Source organism: Podarcis filfolensis, assembly GCF_964270895.1.
Source record: "Podarcis filfolensis genome assembly, chromosome: 2".
NCBI lineage: Eukaryota > Metazoa > Chordata > Lepidosauria > Squamata > Lacertidae > Podarcis > Podarcis filfolensis.
In genome coordinates, this window is record NC_139605.1 from 69,657,405 (window position 1) to 69,677,601 (window position 20,197).

The 20,197-nt window shown below is 43.6% G+C and overlaps 1 protein-coding gene across 4 annotated transcripts in view; it reads right to left on the reverse strand.

Annotated features, from left to right (window-relative positions):
• Nucleotides 1-19,092, reverse strand: part of FGF1 (fibroblast growth factor 1) — a 55,391-nt gene extending 36,299 nt beyond the window's left edge. The window contains exons 1-2 of one of the 4 annotated variants that reach the window (XM_083600255.1): nt 18,572-19,092; nt 12,466-12,638 (exon numbers count right to left, since the gene is read on the reverse strand). The gene's annotated coding sequence lies outside the window, so the exon portion shown is untranslated. Of the gene's footprint in view, nt 1-5,643; nt 5,697-12,465; nt 12,932-18,571 lie in introns of those variants that run through there. The other 3 variants (XM_083600259.1, XM_083600256.1, XM_083600257.1) reach the window with 3 other exon arrangements.
• Between the last annotated feature and the right edge of the window lie 1,105 nt (nt 19,093-20,197).

The window sequence follows — 20,197 nt, forward strand, 5'->3', positions numbered from 1 at the left end:
CCCGCTCCAGTATCAGGACGGAGGAAAGTTACTTTACTTTAAACTCACTTTAAACAGTCTAAAAATGATCCTCCCCCTACTCCTGCTGTCAAAGGGGGGTTCCACAATTATAAATGATGGAATCCAGTCCTTTCAAGACGATTTTCTTAGCTCTAGTTTATGTTGTCTTTGCTTTATTCTGTTTACAAAAGAACGGAAGGCTGACTTCCTGTTTAGACCTTCCCGTTCCGTACCAAATTAAAATAGATATTTTAAGATCCAATTCTTTTCTGCTTGCTAGTCCTTATTTGATGTCCAATTGTTCAAAATCTAAGTACTCACGGGTGCTTGTTTTAAAGTCCAAATTGTCCCAGGAAAGAGGCAGCGCTCTCCGGCAACGGCTATGCGGCTTCGCTCCACGGAAATAGCCGTTGACTCTCAGCACCGCGCCACTTCCCCCTCTTCACTTCGGAGCCCGTTAGTGGGTTCCTTAGCGAGTTGGGGGGGGGCGCTAAAGGTGCCCGCCGAGTCCCATGTTCACTGGCTTCATCCGCCTGTGATTTTTGAAAGGGTCCCCGCTTCGCCGTAGCGGAGAAGACCCGTTTCCCGCGGAGCTATTCCCTCCAGTTCAGAGGGAGTCCGCCATTGCCGGTGGCGCCACCCCGGAAGTCCCTCTTCTCCCTGGTCTTTGGCTAATTAAAAAATTTATGGTCTTTTAAACTGTGGTAGGGTATTGTATTGTTTTGTTTGTTATTACATTATGTATTTTTGTGCTTTTATACTGTAAACCACTGTGTAATCCTCAGATGAAGTGCAGTTATTTTACCGGGTACCTAGCGTATATGTGAAACTGCATATATTGGGGAACACCATCTAAAAAGCCTGTCAACACCCTCTAAAACCCTTTAAAAACCCTTAAAAAAACCAGCAGCGCTTAACAGTCTGGCATGAATGGTGGCGACGGTGGCTCTCAGTCCAGCTCTCCACATTCCTCAAAGGTTGGCGCAAAGGCTCCCAGGATTGCTAGCTGATTTCCTGCTCTTTTCACACCATTTTTGCCCTTTCCACGCCTTTTTTGCAGTTTAAATAGATTTATTTAATTATGTCCCACCTCTCATTTGTTATAGTACGATACCCTAATGAATGTGGGTGGAAAGCCCTTTTGGCTCTGTGTGCTGGATCATTATCAGTAGTCTCATGGGCCAAATTCACCCGAAGTCCCAGTGACATCAGATGACTGGGCAAACTGACTTTAGGGCATCCAATCATGCATTGGTAGCTGCCCCTCTACCTGCCCCACACCTGATGTCACCTGGTGTTGTTTGTTTATTTATAAATTTATGTGCTATGTCAAAAATGTGCCATGCATGTGCATTTTACTGCTTCTCCCTTTAAGATGCATGTGAGAAAAAAGCTGATTCTTTCCCAGGACTGACTCACATATAGGGAAATGAAGAAGGAAGCCATAAAAAATAAATTTGCACAGTGAGTATGAGAAACCAATGAAGAGGACTGCACCTTTTTGGGAGGGGCCCAAACTCAATTATACACCCTACATTTTTTTGCATGATTCAATCTCATTCCCTTCCATTCCCAGTTAACATAATTTCCAGTAGTAGAGTTGGGATTTTACCTGAAATGCTGCTACTGCTGCAGTCAGAGTATATTGAGCCAGGCTATGTGAACCAGCATTTTGGCTCAGCAGCTTGTATGTGCTGTATCCTGTTGTGTTTATTCTATTTCTTAGTTGCCCAATAACAACTATTCTCTGGGTGACATATAAAAATAATGCAAATTCCAGAGAAAGAAATTTCTGCACAACAGCACTTAAAACATGGTAAAAGGAAACACAATTATTTTTAAAACAGGGAGTCTAAAAATCTTAGCAATCTCTAAAATATACAAAAAAACTTAAGAACTCCACAGAATTATAATGATCACAACATAATACTACATAAGGCAAGTACAGAGTTTAAAAGGCCTGAGCAGATCAAAGGTCTTTGGTGCAAAATAATAATAATAATAATAATAATAATAATAATAATAATAATAATAATACTAAAGTAGGTGCCAGGCAAGCCTTTCTGGGTAGAGCATTCAACAACCAAGGGCCAGTACAAGGAAGGTCCTTTCTCATTTGACCACCTGCTGTATCACAGCTTGCTGGGAAGCTCAGAGAAGGGCCTCTGATGATGCTCTTAGGACTTAGGTAAGTAGTATATGAAGAGGCAAAGTACAAAAACAGGCCTTATGAAGGAATGCTAAAGAAGAGTCTATATTTGCTTGAAATGCATGCCTACTATTCCAACGCTAATGATAGCCATCTTCAGATATCTGAAGGGCTGTCACATGGAAGATGGAACAAGCTTTTTTTATTTCTGCTTCAGAGGGTAGGACCTGAACCAATGGATTCAAATTACAAGAAAGGAGATTCCAACTAAACATTAGGAAGTTTGATCTAGAGTGTTCTTCTTATTACATAGGTGCAATTCACAAAACTCCTACCTTTGGAATTCATTTCAAGAGGGCCTATACAGGACCAGTTGTCAGTAGATTTCATTATTTGTTGGCACTAGTTTAACTAACAATTACCTAGGACAATCTCTGGAAGGTGAGGAAGAAGAGATGCCCCATGGTCTTTCCTGCAGTTTGGTGCACAGCTTGTTCACATTTCGAATCTGGGCCTTAAGTAGTGATGGGTGTTGACCTTTTTGGAAGTTTCCTGTTTCCATACTGTATTATATCATTGCAATATTGTACACCCAAATTACTTCAGACCCAGGGTGTTTTTCGCTGGTTGGTTAGCACTTGGATCTGGAGCTATTGCAGTAGACTAGGAAGTCAAGGTGTCGGTGTCTTACCTCAAGTGGTTGAAAATTCAGTGGAAAAGACATATTTGTAGAATTTTCCTAACCATGCAGAACACATTTTTTCTCCGTGCCCTTGCCTAAACTTGAACCAGTGAAATACCAAACTCATTCAGCTTATTGGACTTCTGAAAAGCGCCTAAAAGAGAGACTCAAACAATCTGCTGCTCCAGAGAGTGAGACCCTTAAGCGATGTAAATAGATGTGGCGCCATTTTTCACTGCTGGATAGAGAATGTAAATAAATGTAGGGCAGACTCTCAAACAAGATACCTGCTATTTCTAGCCAGACTATAAACAGGGCAAGAACAACTTCTTTGCTGTTTTGCCCTTCCTCATCTATTTGCAAAAGAGAACCCACAACTTAGTCAGGAGAAGCACCATGAAAATGAACAAAACGACCAGTATTTGGATTCTGCTTGTAGTATGTGTGTCCGGATGATTGCGTAAAAGAGAGAGAAAAGTGCACCTTTCATCATGCTTAGCAATAGCTAAGGCCGGGAACAACCCCCCACTTATTGGTCCCTTGATAACAGCAAGCCAGTTGATGACTTCTACGTGTGAATGGGCCATGGCAGGTATTTCTCCTCACACCTTAAACCCAATGCTTTTAAGTGAAGTCAGTTTGGACTTGGTCCAGACTTGGTCCACTTGGTTTGATGCTGGTCAAAAATCGTACAACAGACAAGTGGTGTACAGGCACTTTATCAACCAGCATAAGGAGAGCTTCAGCTTGTGTCAAAATTTGAACCGTGGGGCGACAGCACACATTTATATTTCTTACAAGAATATCATTTTATCGTTTTTTTATACTGTTGGAAAACTATGTTTGCACTGCCTCAAGTGATGAGTATATGACACCCTAAGAAAGTTATTTCCTTGTAGGAAACTATTCTGAATGAAGCATCTCTTCTGGTGAGTAGAGTGAGCTTGCACCAACATGTCCATTTGAGGAGACGTGCAATTGGGTTGCTTACATCCTAAAAGAAAAATTGCTCTGCTTTGAGATTTGCATCAAGGTTACTGTTCATTAAGGCACTGTATATGTGTGTGCATATATAAACTGTATAGAAGAAATTAGTTTTAAAGTCATCTACACACTCCGTAGTGCAAGGTGGGGAACCTGCGGTCTTCCACATGTTGGACTACAACTCCCATCAGCCCTCTCTGCCACATGGGAAGGAAGTTCTATACTTGTGCTACTGCTATGGAGGGCCTGGGCAGATTTAATTCTCTGAAAAACATTTTAACAATTATTACGGGATCAGGAACAGACTATGCATGTGTACACATGGAGCCATTTTTTCCACAGTGCACTTTGTACATAGCAGTTTGCAGTTGTACACACCTTCTCATGATAATGTCATTTAAAGTTGCAACTGCTATCCCTGTTGTCTGTATACACAGGTGGGCAAAATTTCAGACTAGTACACAGTCGTCTTCTCTGTTCCCTTCCCCTCAACTAGTGTTTCCATAGGTCTTTTTAAAAACTGTAGTCTTTCAAAAGAGGGGCTTGAAATGAGTGTGTGGATATACTGGTGTACAGAGGATATACAGTGGTACCTCGGGTTACATACGCTTCAGGTTACATATGCTTCAGGTTACAGACTCCACTAACCCAGAAATATTACCTCGGGTTAAGAACTTTGCTTCAGGATGAGAACAGAAATCGTGTGGTGGCGGCGCAGCAGCAGCAGGAGGCCCCATTAGCTAAAGTGGTGCTTCAGGTTAAGAACAGTTTCAGGTTAAGAACAGACCTCCAGAACGAATTAAGTACTTAACCTGAGGAACCACTGTAAATCAGTATACAGAGGCAGCTCAGTCACCTCCTATTTTGCCTATTTTATTCATAAACCATTTAAACATGGCGAGGCAGAGCACCACAGCCCTGCAATGTCAGGAGGTCTGCCCAATGGGAAGTGACCTGAGAAAGTGCCCTCTGTATACACATTAAACTTTTCAGAAGAATGCATTTTTAGATTGACAGATAGTGTGGGATGGGGGTGACATCATGTTTAGAGCACCACAAAAAGGCACCTGCCTTCAGCACGGAATGCATGCTATCATGCAGTGTGTACATGCCCTATGTACATTCCCTCCTCAAAGTTTCTCTGTTCTTGCACACAAATTTCCCTCACACTCTCCCTGCCTTTTAAAATTGGGTACCATTTTCACTGGCATTAATCTTAACCATGGTTAGCTCTAACCTTAAAACATAAAACTCTGGCTAGTGTTAGCCATTGTTCAGATGGGTGCCACTGGAATGCTGAACCATGATTGGGGCCACTTGGACAATACATGTATAAAAGACAGGAGGTGCTATAGGAAGGCAGCATGTGGGCCTGCAGTTGGGGCATGGCATTGGGAATAATGCACAGAGATGCGATCTGGCCCTACCATGTGAATGGCCAGTTCAAAATGGCTTTTTCCAGACCATCATGGAGAGTTGGTGGTCCCTTAGATATGTTGGATCAAAGGCTTTAAGGGATCTATGGCTTTCCTCCTCCTTCTTTTTCAAACTTTGAATTGTGCCAGGAAGACAATAGGAGACAATGCAGATGATGAAGTACTGACATAATAAGCTTCCAGTGACTCACTCCTATGGGGAGGCAGGCTGACGCATTCGTTGCTGGCCGAAACCTCTAAGCTATCATTAAGAGCAGTTCCACTTTAACACCTGCAAGGAGGCAAGGCATTCAACATGAAGCATGTTGGGCCAGATTCAAGCTCACAAATACAAGGTACTTAAGGGGAAATTCCTTGAATTGTCATGAAGTACAAAAAAGACTAATACCTACCCTTTCAACGTAGCTAATTCCAGGCTTGCAAAGAGATCAGATCAAACAATGGGTGCAGCTGTAATCAATGAATTTTACTATTTAAGCTAAAAAATAAGATGCTTATAATAAAGCAGGGACATGAACAGTTAGTTTTTCCACAATTTTTTAAACTGCACTTATTCACTCAGTGAGGTTGTGATCATATAACATTGGTTATTCACAAAATAAGATTAGCAGAGTCTCATGAGATTAGTAAACCAACCAATGGCTTAAGAAAATCAGTATATAAATTGCCTATTATTTTATGTTGGAAAAATTATGAGTCACATCAATACAAAATTGTTTGCATTGTTACTAACTTAAGCATCTATGAAATGACACACCTAGGTGAATGCCACACACATACAAGAAGCATCATTCCTTCACACATATTATTGAAGGCAATAATGTGCTCCCATCTGTACTTAGAGCTCAGTATTTGGACTGGTCCAATGAACAGGAGACTGGGCAGGCCCCTCCACCAGTGTTCTGGTCTCCATGTGCGACACATACAGATAACATTTTAGAAGCTAGCAGGCAGATGGCTCAGTTGGCAGAGCATGAGACTTTTAACCTCAGGGTCATGGGTTGTTTGAGCCTCACATTGAGCAAAAGATTCCTGCACTGGAGGGGTTTGGATTAGATGACCAGGGCTGGCTGGTTTTTTTGTCTTCTCCAGGGCTACATCCAGACATCTGCCCACAACATGCCTCATTTCTGCCCCTGCTGCACTAGAAGTGGAGGTTTCTGGCACTGTACAGTACTGTTGAGGCCCAGGCTCTGTCCATGGAGAGAAAGGTCCACAACATCTTGCAGCTCCTCAACCACCCTCCCTGGAAGAATCTTGGGGAAATATAATGAGCCATGCACGTAAAATGAGGAAACCTTTCCCCAAGACTATACTTACATACATATACCATAGATTTCAAGTTTGCAAATTAATTCCATGCTGTAATACAAACAACTTTTCAATCACCTGAGATTCTTATTACTTTTCCTTTCATGATTCAGCCAATATTGGCTCACTTCTATATACCCCATGTCCTGAATACTCCTCCAAATTTAGGCAATCTGTTCATTAGATCAACATATGGAATCTACATATCCATACATGGTCACTTCTCATGTGTTCTCCCCCCCCCCCATCCTGCCTTACCTCAAAGGAAGACTAATCTATGTGTCAGAGGGGTGCAGCATTACCTCATAATGCATGAATGGTAGCACGGACATTTCTCTGTGAGTCTATGTTAATAATCAGCCAGCTGCTCGCTTCCAGAAATAATTACTCACATGAACTTTCTACTCTCGTGAGCCGAGTAATGTGGAAGCAAACAACTCAAATGTGCTCTCCCCTGCACTTTTCTGAGCTTTCCCCCATTCACAGAAGGGACAAGGCAATCTCGTGCGTAAGTCTGCACCTGAAAGCCTTCTGGAGAAATCATCAGACCGCTCAAAATGGGCTCTGGAAACACAAAAGGTGATGAAGACGGTACCTTGCATATCAGGATGGGGGTGTGTGCCTGAAGCAGCTTTTGCCAGCCTGGTACCTCTAGCTATTTTGAGCTATAGTTCCCATCAGTCCAAGCCAGCAAGGCTGCTGCATCCACCCTGTGTTCCTTCCCCTACCTCACTGCTGCCTCCCCATGTTCCTGTCTCAATGAGCTCAGCGCTGCTGCTGTTGTGGAACAGACTGGGGACAGAGCGCTGCCGTGGCTGCTTAAATGCAGCTAACCCCACCCACCAGCCAGCCCTATTGGCCGGCTGAAGGGCTTGGTCCCGGCAACAGGGCAAATCAGGGGGAGAAGCTGCTTAAGTCCCCTGTGACTATTCCTTCCCAATCACACACACTCAAAATGGCTTCCCAGTTGCTTCTCCACCCACACAGAAACGATCCACCCATTTCCCCCAGGAGGTGGAAGAGAGAGCTTGATTTTGAGCAGGAAAGCAGATGGAGAAGAGAGGTTCTCGCAGCTGGTCCTTCCACTGTTTCTCTGCTCCTGGTTGCAGCTGAAATTGCTTTTCCTCTTAGAAAAAGAGTGAAGGAAGTGTATACATGTCTATCACGCTACATCTATTATGACTGCGCTTTTCAGTCCCTGTTGTCCTGCCTGACACATGTGTCAAAGAGCACTTCTTCACTGTGAACACAAGCACATTTCTCCACCTCACCAAAGAATCCTACGAACTATAGCTTAACCCGCACTGAGCTACAGTTCTCAGCACCCTCAACAAACTACAGTTCCCCAGGATTCTATAAGAGAGGAATGTGCTTTGAAGGATACAGTTTAAAGATCTAGTGTGTATGCAGTGTCTGGCAGCTCCCAGATGGGATGGATCCTGTAATCAAGCACCTTGAAGTGTTACCTAATGATACTCATTACTGGAAGTGCAGCAATGCCCATGGGGGCTTTAGCAATGTGATTTCAGCAGAGCTGGAAAGAGGGCTTGGTTTTGGCTGCATTGAGACACCCAAAACATTACTGCATTACTTCAGCAAGCAGTTTAACTCCCAGGGATTTCAAACAAAGATACAAATGTAGTCAGATGGCGGGGCGATAAATACACCCTCTTTCACACTGACAAATACCATTAGTGACAACTGAACTAATCCTTTAAAAATAGTGCTTTCAATGGCAAAAAATATTTATTGTGTCAGTAGTTCCTGAGCTTGTTTTCTATTGGGTGTTTATATCACGTATTTAGACTCTACTAAAATTGATAGATGCATCTGCCATTGTGAGTGAGCCTCCATCCATACACCCGGCAACTAGATCCATTCAGCAGAAACAACTAGAACTACAACAGGGCCCATGTCAAAGTTCAGGAAAAACCACCCAGTCCTTCAACTAAGTTTACTTGACATTAAGACATGAATGATGTCAAGCACCAAATAACTATTTACCTCAATATGTCCAAACTTAAGTATCTTCATGAGTCAGACAATCACCTAGAGAGGGCTTGGAAGACCCAGTTGGGGGCTCCCAAACACTTTCTAGTAGGAACTATCCCAATTGTTCTCTCAGTGATAACTAATTCATAGAGCAATTTGCCGTGAGGATTCATCACTGACAACCAAAAGGCCCAAGAAAATGTCATCACAATGGTACTGAAAATTATCCCCCTTCACATAGCTCTGTTACTTCGGAGAACGAGTTAGGAGAAATTAATATAAGGCCAAGTCTTATTCCCATAGGCTGTAGTTATTATTATGAATTTAAATTATTTTATTGCCCTTCATCAAGAGAGCACAGGGCAGTTTTCAGTTCTTGTTTCCATCCACATGTTCAGAACCTCACCAGGCCAATGAATGATTGCTTTCCCTGATAAGCCTGAATCAAGCACATCAGTGGTTTTTACCAAAATAGCAAAGCAATATATGGTATGGTTGTTCAAAAATTGGAATAAAAAGAGGAGACATGTCCATATTCAACACTTTAAATCTTGCTGTACATGTGACCATTTTTATTGGATCAGTTTGAAATCTTAAACATTTGTAGACCTCATCAAGTAGAACATGTTTGCCTAGCTATAAGTCACTAGCTCAACAGGTGTTATTTTTATAAACTACAAAAGGTTGAGGTGTATAGTGGCAGAAGATTTTAGAGACCGTACTGTGTTCCTTTACCTTGAACTCAATAGTACTGCTTGGTGTGTCAATTTCAATTTAATTAAATATTAGTTTTGGCATACCAATGGCATATTAAACGACATTCCATTTCAGGTAGCTTTCATTTCAATATCTAAGTAGGGAAATTCCAAATTGGGGTACTTGATCTCTGGGTTTGAATGATGTGTCTGAAATACGTTAATGTGTGAAAACGCACTAGCAAAACCTGCAGCAGTTCGTCTCTGCTATAGCACCATAAATCTGACTGAAAATTTATTGTTGTCAAATTGGATATTTGCTCAGAAGAGGGTTAATCTCTTTTAATAAAGACATCATCTGGAAGCACCCAGAGAGAGCTGAGTTTGGTCTCCGTAAACATCTCAGGGTGCTGGCTGCCTCCCTGAAGCAATGGACCTTGGCTGCCTGCTGGAATTTTTAACACAAGCCTCCACCTATGCTTGACCTGTGTGTTTGTAAAGAAGTGCAAATATTACGCAATGCCAATAGGCCTTCAGTGTCCTCCTTCCAAAGGAAACCAAAGCACCGCACCCTTAGAGCTTCTCTCTGTTGGTGAAGTGTGGTGAGCATCACAATAGGCATGTGACGGGATTGCAATATGAAGGCAAGAAAGGTCTATCAAAGATCATGACTGTAACAGTATAGTACTCTGTAGGTTGGAATGGTAGATATCTATCCCTCCACCCCCACCCCAAGTGTGTGTGAATGTGGGAAATTCACATCATGGAGCTATCATATCTCAAACAAGCAAAACAAACAAGCAGATGGAGAGACAGGCAGTCAGGCAAATATCTGCTTTCACATCCCTGTCCTATAGCCATTTGTATCTCATGTGGTCAGATGCAACAGAGCAGCAATGTTTTCCAGGCAATGGTCTTGGGGACAGAATTGTTCTTTGCTTTGCAAGCCAGCAAGCTAACAAGATGACAGGCACTATAATAAAATAGGCATCATTTCTGAAGTAAAGAGCTTTACACTTTGGAAGCACATACGGTACATTAGGTGGTATCATCGCCACCACCATCGTCACCATCCAAACAGCTGTAAGTCTTGGTTTTAAAAATGCCAACTGAGATTTAACATTAAAATGTTGGGTCTTCCTTCACAAACACACAACACCAGAAAGATCATTCTCTTTTCTATATATGTGTAAAGCTGTGAGCAAACATTTTACCACACAGCAATTAAAACATGAAGAGCCACCAGGGACCAGATAAAATCACTCCAGAATCTGCAATAAATAGTGCAGTAACAACAACCGCCCCCCCCATTCTTCACCTGTCCTATATTTCTTGTACAGCACTAGAGATGATTGTAAGGTAAAGGTAAAGGGACCCCTGACTATTAGGTCCAGTCGTGGCCGACTCTGGGGTTGCGGCGCTCATCTCGCTTTATTGGCCATGGGAGCCGGAGTACAGCTTCCGGGTCATGTGGCCAGCATGACTAAGCCGCTTCTGGCGAACCAGAGCAGCACACGAAAACGCCGTTTACCTTCCCGCCGGAGCGGTACCTATTTATCTACTTGCACTTTGACGTGCTTTCGAACTGCTAGGTTGGCAGGAGCAGGGAACGAGGAACGGGAGCTCACCCCGTCGCGGGGATTCGAACCACCGACCTTCTGATTGGCAAGTCTTACGCTCTGTGGTTTAACCCACAGCGCCACCCGCGTCCCTGTAGAGATGATTGTAGTTAAGTGCTATATAAATTGTGTAAGTAAGTAAGTAAGCAAGTAAGTAAATAAATAGACAATGCTTTAGGAGATATGTTGAGTACATAAACAGCACACGTAAGGCTCCTTTAGAGCCCCATCACTCAGGGTGCTTCCAGACCAGGGCTTAATATTGCAAAAGGGTCAAACAGATATCAGAAATGGGTCATTGGCAACAGGTTTGTTTGCTTTTTAACTTACCAGATTTTTCACAGAAAGGGTAAATCAATAGTTAAGGGGGGATATAGGCTGCCAATCATGCTTTCTGGGTGCTTAAAAAAATTGCATGTATGGGCAGCACCAATCCCACAATAAACACCCGTCTGGAAGCACTCTCAGATTGTGACATGTCACAAGCAGAAAGGAAAGAAGAGGCATGAATGATGGCGGGAGGCAGGTGGTGAAGACATCCCAGCCTCCTTCAGCTAAACTGTCGCTTCTATCCCACAGGGCCACCTACCACCAACTGACCCGTGGGAAAAAGAGGAGCAGGCTAAGGTAATGTTAGAAGTCTTCTTCTGCTTCCGCTGGACGATTCCCCATCCCCACCCCATCTCCATTCTCCATAGGGCCAACCAGTGGCATAGCGTGGGTTGTCAGCACCCGGGGCAAGGCAAGTAATTTGCGCCCCCTAACCCGTGGATTTGCGCCCCCTAACCTGTGGATTTGCGCCCCCTAACCTGTGGATTTGCGCCCCCTAACCCATGGATTTGCCCTAACCCCAGATGTTGCGCCCGGTGTGGCCGGCCCCCCCTGCACCCCCCACGCTACGCCACTGGGGCCAACTGACATCAACTGCCCTTTGGGAAGAAGCCGGATGGATTTTTATGTTTTGGTATTGTCTGCTCATTTTTTTAAATGTGTTTTGATTTCACTTGTAAGCTACCTTGGAAGAATCTGTATCCTTAAAAGTTAGAGTGATATGGGGGCAAAGGGAACTAAACAATGTATATTTATTAAATGCATTACTCAAATAAATTAAATAAATACACAACAAGGGAACTACATTGCTACTGCTGCTACGACGGAAAGCACTAAGCATACAATTAGCATCCAAGCTAAACTCATCCAGCAAGCCCTCTTTTTCTTGGGCAAACATACAGCGTACAGTTCCTCTCATTTCCACTGCCGCAACTGATGGTATGGGAAGGGGAGCCTTTCCTTCCTGGCCTCCGAAGACTCTTACTCCCTGATACCCTCCAACCTGTGGGCCATGCTATTTGCACATAAAAGTACACCGTAAGTCTTGCTCAGCCAAAAGCCCCAATTCACTGCCTTAATGTCAACATGCAGAACAATCTTGGCCACTGCTGTCTTTTCTAGAGCCAGGAAGCATCCTCTGCATTGCAAGAACCACAAACTCCTTCTGGAGTTGCCGCTTTCCCTCATTTATCTTCCCTCTCTCACTCAGTCCCTTCTTGGCTTGGATCCCTTATCCCGGGCTCACACCGGATGGTTTTCCTCTTACCTGCTGACGGCTGTGGGAGCTTTTGCCAGGAAGCAGAGTCCTTGCCTGTAGCAATCTGGACAACAGGGAGGGAGGTGTGCCAGCCCAGTATGCCTGCAGGTTTCGCTCTCCCACAGGATTCCTGTACAGTTTCTCTTGGGTGCTATATAGCTTTCCCCCTCTTCCCTCAGTGACTGCAGAGAACAGAAGTGACAGGTCACAGCATGCAGATCAGGTCATTGCAAGGCTTCCAAAAACGGCGTCCAGAACAGGGTGCTGCTACCAGAGAGGGGGGAAAGCTCTGTCTGTTCAGTGCTGGCTGCTGTCCGGCTCTCTCCAGCTGCCTCAGAGACCTTGTTTGATGGAGCGGTGGCAGACAAACCCCTTAAATCTAAAGCCACAAGTTGACACTGGCAGGAGAGGAGGGAGGGTGGAGGAAACCCGAGACAATCGTCTGACAGACAGCAGGACCGGTAAAGAAGAACAACAGGCTCATCTGATCCGCTAGCACAGTCATTGGCGGGCAGGAGGCACTGCAGCAGCGGCAGCGGCAGCAGCAACAACACAGCCCTTAAGTAAATCATGCTTCTAATGGGTTTCCTCTCTAGACAGATGATTAAACTAGATGGACCCACTCGACTGAGCCGGAGAGAGATCTGTATTTATTTTGAGGCTTCCATTGCTAAGGAAAGGGTGGACTGCACTAGAGCGGGATCGTAAAAATTTGCAAGCAGAAGGCAAATATTTTCCCCTCTTCTTTTTTCTTTTTCTTTTTCTTTTTTTACTTTTCACGGCATAAAGGCAAAACTGGACATGATGGTGACAGACCCATCTCTTGAAAACACCAAAGGCTGGACACACTCATGTAAAGTGGAGCATTGGTGTGGTGGCTGGTTTTGAAAAGGGTCACTTGATGGTGGGGGCGCACCGGATACCTCTTGCCACCTGCTGCCCTTCCTTCTCTTGAAGACACTCCCTACCTTACTTTGCCCACCAGGTGCTGCTATACTCAGCTGAGGAAAAAGTGAATTCAGTTTCTGGGGAGCCCCTTGTGGAAAATGCCCAGTGAGTCCCTCTCCACCACAACAACCTCTTTCATGCAGTCAGTCTTTCCCTCACATCCCAATCCCCATCTCCACATAGAGAGACAGGCCTGGCCTTCCACTTCCCTTCCCTCCCCTCTGCGCCCCAGGGCCAGAGAGGGTTACAAGAAGACATTGACAAATGAAAGCTGCAGCAAGGCCAATGGGTTCTGTGGGGCTGTAAGTTGGGGCCCTGAAGAGGTTTTGGACTTTGGCAGGTGCCTGGTGATGCTGATTTGGCCCTGTTAAAATGGAACCTGCCCATTATTGGAGCAGATCCTCATTTATAACAGGCAGGTTTTTCAGCTGTCTCATCCAGTTTATTTGCCTTTGCAAAATATTGAAAGCTACTTTTTGGAGTTATGTCCTCACAAAGCAGCTTACGAAAGAGTGAGAGACAAGGTACAACAGAAGAAAAGGAAAAAGAAATGCTTTCAGAATATATTGGGGTGGGGGGAGAAAAGTAGTCAGAGCAGAATTTGATGTAGGAATTAATATGAGATGGTGCCCTGGAAACACAAACTATTTATGGTGTCTGATAGAAGGAAGAGCCTCCAAAAAACCACAGTGCTTATTGTCCTATAAGTGCACCATAAACAAATCAAAACAAATGCTCAATAAAGAGTGGACTTAGTCTAACCACCACATATGTTTTGTGCAAGAAAATCAGAATGAATGCTCCATAAATGGGTCATCTGGAGCACCTATAGTACTAAATTGGAAGTTTGGAGAAAACATATTTCAAGGAAAAGAAATGGATTAGAATAATGATTTTCTGCAATGGCCATTGCTGCCTAACAGCCCCAAGACTGTAGGCCACATCTGGAATCACCAGGGATTATGGGTCAGGTGGAGGGACGAAGCAGCAAACCCAGCCAGGAGTAGAGGGAAAAGAAGAAGAACTGAAGGAGCAGTGGTGGCAGGGACTGGGAGTGGTTGCTGAGGATGAATGGAAATCTTGTTAGATAGGATATGGTGATTTGAGACTGCCAGTATCTTCTTCTATATATTTTGGAAAGTTGTTTGAACACCTTTTAACGTACCACAACCAAATTTTGCATTATAATTACTGAGAGCAAAGAGCAGCTTTTTGTCCATGTTTGGATACAATTGGGTGACATTTTGAATCAAGATGGTGGACTGAATCCTTCAAAACTTTACCGATGTTACCCAAAATTGGCACAATGGTTTCTGAGGTTTTTATCCATTTGGATACAGTTGGGCACCATTTTGAATCAAGAATGAAGCTTCCCTCAAGATGAAATGGCAATTCAAGGAGATTCCACTGAACTTGTGTCCCAGGATCTCCCTCTCCTTGTCCTGGTGTCCTTTCAACTCCACAGTTCATAACCCCATTCTGCCTTTTTATCAGGGAGAAGCCACAGGAATGTTTTCAGGTTAGCAAATGAAAAACCCTAGGTCCTTAAATGGCCTGATGAAAAATAAGATTTTAGGTTAATCTGTCCTGGAATACATTTTCCATTTATTCAGTAGCATGGATATCTTTTGCCAGTATGTGATATAAAGAGCTAGCTTTTCCCCCCTATCTTCCTTAAATGCAGTGCTTGGCCACATAGCAGACAGCATGGGCTGTTGCTTCCCAGTACATTGGCAGTGGTGTACAGCACTTCGGGAGTGGAGAACATGCTGAACAGACTTGCAAAAAGCAGCTGGCAATCAGAAATAAGGTGGCAAAAGCAGAAATGCTACTTCAATGCTTCCCAAATGAATGAATGTTCTCTATTCCATTCATCAGGGTCCTCACAGTAAGTTAGCCTTTGCTAACCTGGGGCCCTCTTCATGTTTTGGACTACAACTCCCATTAGCCTCAGTAAGCATGGCTGATGGGAGTTGTAGCCCCAAAGATCTGAGAGGCAACAAATTGGAGAAGGCTGCTGTAAGTGTTAGGAATGGGATTGGGGAGGAAGCGGAGGAATACAAGATTGTGCATGAGCATGCATCAGTGATATGGGGTGGTAGTTTTTACTAGGGCTTTATTTTTCCATGGAAAAATTTCCACGTCATAAGTTCATTGATAACAGTGAAAGAAGGCCAAGCACAAATGCATTATTGGTAAAGCTTGGGAAGTTTTAAACTTTCTAACACTTATTAAATGCAAGTAAAGTAACCATACTCTCTAGCATATGAGAATTTTTCTTTGATACAAACTGAAAATTTTCCAATGCAAATGAGCCTAGTTCAAAATTTCCCCATTTTTTTTAAAAAAAGGTTATTCTAGTTTGCTGTTAAGGGTGCAGACTTGGGATTTAATAGTCTTATTGGGCGGGGTTGCTCTTTGTTTACTTCAAAATGTGATAATCCAACCCTGCTGCATTTTGGAGCTCACCTGCCCCTTGTGACCCCTTGACGTCTGCTCCAAATTCCTGCCCCCACAGCACCACAGAGTTAGTTAACAAATCTAAAAGAAAAAAGAGTGCATTGATTCCCCCTCCACGCAACACTATTACTACATGATGAGTAGTAATGCAACCTCATGCATATCTACTCAGAAATAAGCCCCACTGACTTCAATGGGAACTAAAGGTAAAGGGACCCCTGGCCATTAGGTCCAGTCATGGCCGACTCTGGGGTTGCGGCGCTCATCTCACTTTGTTGGCCAAGGGAACTGGCGTACAGCTTCCGGGTCATGTAGCCAGCATGACTAAGCTGATTCTGGCAAACCAGAGCAGCACACGGAAACACCGTTTACCTTCCCGCCAGAGCGGTACCTATTTATCTACTTGCACTTTGACATGCTTTCAAACTGCTAGGTTGGCAGGAGCAGGGACCGAACAACGGGAGCTCACCCCGTTGCGAGGATTCGAACCGCCAACCTTCTGATCAGCAAGTCCTAGGCTCTGTGGTTTAACCCACTTCCAGGCTAATGTGCGTATGAGGAATAATACATCCTATATATGCATCTCACCATCCAGTAGTTCACTGGCTTCTGCTCTCAGCACTTTTACTACCATCTTCCCTTCTTAAGAGTCACAGGGTTCCTCCCACATAACTTTTGGTTCATTGTACTGCTCCGTAAGCTATTCTCAAGGTAAAAATTAAAGCCCAGGGAGGATTAGTAGCTGTTGTGTCTATTGATGAGTTACTAAAAATCTGGGTGCGGTTTGATGCCCCCTTCTGTCTGACTCACAAGTAGGTTCCAGTGTAAATATTTTCCCAGCATCACAAGGAGCTTGTAGGTGCTCTCCTGTGAATAAAAAGCTGTGATTGTGAAGCTACAGTAGATATCCCTGTATAGGCGTCTAAATGCCCTTCATTGTGTCAGTGGCTTTGGAAAGAATAAGGACTTTGGTTGCTGAGGGGGAACAACCCATCACTTTTCATCTTGTGGAAACCATGTGGAATAGGAATGTGAGCTACAGAGAGGCAAGGAGGCTAAAGGAAGCAGAACAGGGTCTTGGGATTCAAGTCCCATGAAATCTTTTTTGCTTTGGAATGGTGACTTCATTTTGAGAGAAGATAAATTTTCTCTTTGCTCAAATCGTAGGAGACAAAATCAGTCAAAGAACCTGAGCTTTTAGCTTTGCTGCCAAACCTTTGTGAGATTCTCACAGAATTCCGTGAATCCCTTCTCCCCCGTACCCTCCAACATTTCTCTGATGAAATTACGAATGTCCCATTCCATAATGATAATTTTACTACAGTGGTACCTCGCAAGATGAATGCCTCGGAAGATGAAAAACTTGCAAGACGAAAGAGTTTTTCGTTTTTGGAGTTGCTTCGCAAGACGATTTTCCCTATGGGCTTGCTTCGCAAGACGAAAACGTCTTGCGAGTTTGTTTCCTTTTTCTTAAAACCGCTTGAAGAGGTGCAGTTGCGACTGACCGTGCTTCGCAAGACGAAAAACATCGCAAGACGAAAAGACTCGCGGAACGAATTAATTTCGTCTTGCGAGGCACCACTGTATTTATACCACACACATCTTAGTGGGTTGCCCCAGCCACTCTGGGCAACTTCCAATATATATATAAAATAATAATAAAATATTAAACATTTTAAAACTTCCCTATACAGGATTGCCTTCAGACAGCTCAGGAATCAGATAACTCCATACCTTCCAACATTTCTCCAATGAAAATAGGGACATCCTAAGGTAAAGTGGGACATTCTGGGATCAAATCAGAAACAAAGATGGCTTCTCTAAATCAGGGACATCCCTGGAAGGTAGGGACATCTGGAGAGTCTGCTCTTCTCCCCAACTCTAATTTACATCCCAAATGAAAAAAATAAAAATAAAGATCAATATATATATATATTATAATTTTTAAAAAGGCCTGAAGTCCAGTTCTCAAAGCTTTCAAAAAGGAACTCACAGAGTTCTGTGCTCTCATTGCTCAGACTGTGTAATTAAGTTAAATTCCATCTGGTATCAAATAATCCAATATGAAGCAGAGCTATTGCCTTATAAAGATTAGGTTCCCCCCCCCCATTTTGCTGGAGGAAGTCTGCCTCAAAGCTTGACGCACATGGGTTAGAGAGAGAAGGCTGCCAAACACACCCGAGCTGAATCTGTATACCATGCTGTGATCTTTAATAACCACAGACATATTGCAGATCGTTTGGGATGGAGGTGGGGAAAACAAATGGAAAAGCCACTATGAGGCTTCCTTCAACTGCAGGAAGTCAAGAGGAAAAATTAGAAGAATTCCGCAAAATTTGAAAGACCACAGTGAAGAATAGAGAGGTGCAAAAGTTCCTCATTGTTTTAAACTCTGAGGAATTTGGAGGCTGGCTAGTCCATGCAAGAAAGGATGCCAGAAGTTCAGAAACTGAGATGGCGCTCCTGAAGGAAGGGACTTGCTTCAAACTGCTAAACAGGGAATTGATTTGTTGAGGGGTGGGTGTGTGGTTCATTCCTCTTTTCACATATTGGTGCAGTTAGAAACAGGAGAGTCTATGGAAAATAGAATGGGAAGTGGGGCAGATTCTTCCCCCCCAAAACTTTCTACATGATTTAAATCTAATAAATAATAAACTTAACACATCAAATAGAATAGAAGCCCTAGTAAAAATTCAGCATCACTTACCAGGATCAAAAGTTTGCAGGATGAGATGGAGACCTTGAAACAAACGTCTTTCTGAAAGCACAAGTCACTGCAATGACATCCGCTTTCAACGAGCTAAGAAAATAAGAGCAATCATTGGCATTTCTATCCCCCCACCTCTTGTTTTTGGATGTGGTACAAGAGATATTTTAAGGCTGGCCTGAAGCCCAGGTGAAAGGACAAAGATTTCATCTGGTTTGCCTCCTTCACATATACACAAGGAGTTCTTGAGAGTGATAAATGCCTGTCTTTGGATATGTAGCTGAAAAAGCTTGAGACAAGGCTTCCCTAATAAGTGTGGCCCAGCCTTTCACAGATTCCATTCCTCTTCATTATCTACCAATGGGCCATAAAACCCCTCTGTCCAAAATGCCTTGCTGAAGTTAGAGGTTTCATTTTGAACTTTTGCCGTTCTCACAACATTAGAGTAGGAGAGGCAAGCCATCCAGGCTTGTCAGTCACAGAGCATTTTGCTGTGCACACTCCCTCTTGTTTACATGGAAGAAGTGCAGCTGAACACATAATAACTAACCATGCTATGCTGTGAAAGAACCAGTCGTACAGTCAGGCAAATTTAGACTCAGGGATTACTATTACATTTAAATCCCACCTTTCCTCCAAGGTGCTCAAAGTGGCATATTTCCTCTCCCCATCTTAACCTCACAACAGCCCTGTGAGGTGGGTCAGGCTGAGAGATAGAGACTGGTCCAAGATAACCCAGTGAGCTTCATGACAATGTGGGGTCTCCAATATACTAACCACTGCCCCACACAGACTCCTACAATGGCCAACCAGTTGGGAAGCCCACAAGCAGGACATTTTACTGCCCATTCCCCCAGTTTGGCAAGATCCTTTTGGAGCTTTTAACAATCCCTTCTGGTTAAACCACCCTAAACAATCCAGTATCATCAGCAAACCCGGATTCCCCACTGCTCACTCCTAGCTCTAGATCAGGCTTCCTCAACCTCAGCCCTCCAGATGTTTTTTGAGACTACAATTCCCATCATCCCTGACCACTGGTCCTGCTAGCTAGGGATCATGGGAGTTGTAGGCCAAAAAACATCTGGAGGGCCGAGGTAGAGGAAGCCTGCTCTAGAATAGATCGTTTGTGAACAAGTTTTAAAGCACATGCTCCAATATTGATACTTGGGAGACTACACTTTCTCTCTGTTGGGAGAACTGTCCATTTGTCACTAGTCTCTGCTTCCTGTTTCTTCACCACTTACTTACTGATCCACAAGAGGAGCTTACCTCATCTTGCTTTAAGAAGCCTTTGCTCAGGGACTTTTGTCAAAAGCTTCTGGGAAGCCTAAGCACACAATGTCAACTGAATCACCTTGGCTTGTTGGCACTCTCAAAGAACTTGTACAGCTTGCTGAGACAAGCTATCCTGGTTCTGCTTTAAAATGACAGTCGTCTTTCTATATTCTTAGTAATTCTACCTTAAAAACACACACACTTTCCTTCAGTTTTCCCAGAACAGATGTTAAACTAACTGGCCTGTAATTTCCAGAATCTCCCCTGAATACATTTTTAATAACTGGTGTTATATTGGCCACTTTCCAGTGCTCGGTTTAGAATTCTCCAGTGGATGCTGTCCAGACCTAT